Source organism: Phyllostomus hastatus, unplaced genomic scaffold (assembly GCF_019186645.2).
Source record: "Phyllostomus hastatus isolate PE091 unplaced genomic scaffold, TTU_PhHast_1.1 phas_contig_209, whole genome shotgun sequence".
Taxonomy (NCBI): domain Eukaryota; kingdom Metazoa; phylum Chordata; class Mammalia; order Chiroptera; family Phyllostomidae; genus Phyllostomus; species Phyllostomus hastatus.
The window spans coordinates 547722-551098 of record NW_025333735.1 but is presented as its reverse complement, the minus strand read 5'-3'; the positions used below and the strand labels follow the sequence as shown (position 1 = coordinate 551098).

General features: G+C 39.0%; 1 pseudogene; it reads left to right on the top strand.

Moving 5' to 3' along the window:
* The first annotated feature begins 361 nt into the window (after positions 1-361).
* LOC123816393 lies at positions 362-629 on the top strand (annotated as a pseudogene).
* The last annotated feature ends 2748 nt before the right edge of the window (positions 630-3377 follow it).

Sequence of the window (3377 nt, the reverse complement as noted above, 5' to 3'; positions counted from 1 at the left end):
GTAGACGCAGTGTATTTAACTCAGGTCTTGCAAGCAGACAACAGTTCCTAAGTGAATGACCTATTAATTTTTAACATCATGGGAAAATTCTTTCATAATAGTTATAAAGGAAGCACTCTCTGAAGCCTTGGCTTAGTGGTCACAATGGCACCACAGAAAGAGAATGTTCTGTACCAAATTGCAATGCTGCACAGAGTTAATTTCTTGAGACTACAGTATCTAAGACATATATATCTAAAGACTCACACTTAAGAGATATGCCATAGCTTCTGTAGCAACTGCCTCTCCCACTGGGTCTGAACCTCACCAGCCCCTCCCCAGGAGACCCTTGCAGTTTGCCAGCCCCGGCTCCACTGTAACCATGTGCAGCTGAAAAGTATTGGTCAAAAATGCTGATATGTCGGAAGAGATGCAACAGCATTCTGTGGAATGTGCTACTCAGGTGTTGGAGAAATATAACACAGAGAAAGATATTGTAGCCCATATTAAGAATGTTTGGCAAGAAATACAACCCCACCTGGCACTGCATCATGGGGAGGAACTTCAGTAGTTACATGACACATGAAACCAAATACTTCATCTACTTCTACCTGGACTAAGTGGCTATTCTTCTATTCAAATATGATTAAAAGCATGCACTGAACCACATACCCAGTGACCTATCCAAAAATAAGGAGTATAGCCTAAATGGCAAAGACCAGAGACTGAAATCTTCAGCCTTGCCTGAAGGAACACCTTGATCTTGAAACTTTATTATATTGTTTTGTACAGGGCATTCCCTATACTCATTTGTGATGAATATAAAACAGCTGCAAAAATTTAAAATAAAAAGATAAAGACTCACGCTTCAAAAATGGGAATGTCAGCAAGAATGTTAGATAATCAAATATGTGAGACTGAGCTTCACATAAGGTATGGTAGGCTGGCAAGTGTATGTTTTCATTTGAATGTTTGTATTTTTAAACAAGTAGTCATTTTATTGTAAGCATGTATTCAGCAGAAGTCAGCTGGTGTTAATATTACCTATACCAACAATTCTGCAATTTGTGCCCCACTTATAGGTTTTCATTGAAAATTAATTTGTTTGCATTCTAACTAAATACTACATTCTCCAAGAGGAAAGGAAAGGGGGATTAAGTATAGTACAAGGAGCTTTATATACATTTCACCTTCAGATCCACCTATGAGAGAGGTACTGTGACACCTACATTACAAATGAGGAGAGTAAGACCCAGAAAGATTAAGTAACTGGCCCTAGATCACATAACCAACCAAAAAAAAAAAAAGAGTAAAAATTTCAAACCAAGTAAATTTGGCCCCAGGATCTAGGCTTTTCCCACTATACTAGAACATCAGAAAAGTTGGTTAAAAAGTGAATGGCTTAATCAAATTAGTTAACCCATCAAATAACTAATTTAACTTATCTTAACTCATTTTCATTCAGAAGAAACTCAGATCTAATTCAGTGCCAAGAATGGAAACGGTGAGCCAGTTCCTGTCATAGAATGCGTAGGGACCGATTTGTATGCGCACCCCAGCCCCTCTGGCGTGTCAAGTTTTCATTAGAACCTTATTCCCAGCTCCACTTTACCTTACTTGTTTTTCTATCTTGCCAGTTTTTCACATTTTATACACACTTGTTAGGGACAAGAAATGTCTTTTGGAGAAATGTATACTAAAAATAAACAACTAAAATTATTTTCTTCTAATGCATTAATCAGTTGGGTGGAATTTAATGGGTCAATCAGTGTTTGAGTGCCATTTTTTCTCCCCCCACCTACACTGTCCTTAACATCAATAAACAATATTACATTGTAACATAAGATGTATTGACCTTATATTATAAAATTTAAGTATTTTTAATTTTTACCATAGTATTTAAATTATAGGATGTCAAGGAGAAAAATAAACGTCACTCAAGGGCTTCTCCTCCCTTTCTGCGGAAGGAGTCAACAGCTTTCCAGTTGTGAGGAGAATAGTTATAGCATGTTGAGTGGAACTTGCTGCTTTATTTGGAAATTAAGTATGGTTAAAGAGATGCCAATGGTGTCAAGTTGACAAGGAGTAGATTTGTGATGGTTAATGTATGTGTCCACTTGACTGGATCATGGAGTGTCCAGACGTTTGGTTAAACATTACTTTGGGGTGTTTCTGTGGGGTATTTCTAGATGAGATTAACATTGGAGTCACCAGACTAAGGAAAACTGACCTCCTGAGTGTGGGTGGCCTCATCTAATTCTTTGAAGCCTTTAATCAAATAAAAAGCTGAGTAAGAGAGAATTCTTGCTCCCTTAATGTCTTCAAGCTACAACATTAGTCTCCTGCTGCCTTTGGCCTCAGACTCAGACTGGACCCATTGGTTCTCCTGGTTCTAAGGCTTTTGGACAAGACTAGAATGATAACATCAGCTTTCTTAGGTCTCCAACTTGCCAAACTGGACTTCTTAGCCTCTAAAATTATGTGAGCTTATTTCTTATGGTAAGTCAATCTATCTCTCTCCCTCTCTCTACCCCCTGCTTGCTGTGCCCACTATATCTACATAGCTCTCTTTCTCTGGAGAGCCCTCATAAACTAAGCATTTTGCAAAGGCTCCACTTTCTAAAATCATCAAATTGGGCATTAAGCTTCTACATATGAATTTGGGGGAATACAAACATTCAGACTATGGCAATTCAAGAACCCGCTGAACCCACTGTGGGCTAAAATACCACTAATGACCTGATCTCTTTAAGTTTCAACTGACTGGTAGACCAAAGTGGCATTTTTGGTCTCCTGGAATTAATGTCAGCTCAGAATCAGTGTCCAATAACCTCCCAAAAGTGTGATTTTTTTTTCAATGCACAGTAGCCCTGATAAAAGACCATAGGTCCCTTACTAAGGCCGGAAGAAGGTTAAAAGTGTGAATTTTGGCAATATAGCAGGGTCCTTCCTCAAGGAGATATGGCCTCCTCTTCATTCATTGGGTCTGGGCCTGTGGAATGACTCCAGTCTGAGAAATGATGGAGCGGTCATGGCCCTCTGTTTTGGTGATTCCAGTTAGAGTTGTACTCACTTCAGATAGAACTTTCCCATTTACACAGATTAAGTACAAATTTAGTAGATTGCCAATCTAGTTCACTGCTAGGGATGCCATGATCAACTAGTTGGTACCACGGGTCTATGCAAGTCAAGACTGTTCTAATTAATGCTTTAACTCTGTTGTCCATTATAATAACCATGCCCACCTTGTCTGTGGCAATTAAGTACCATCACATGGCCCCTGCCACTCTAGGGCTCAATTATCTCCATTGCATTTAGTTGTCCAATTCAGCAGCAGCAATTTCCACTGTAATTGCTGAACTACAAAGAAGAGTGACCACAGATTCTTCAAGGATGCT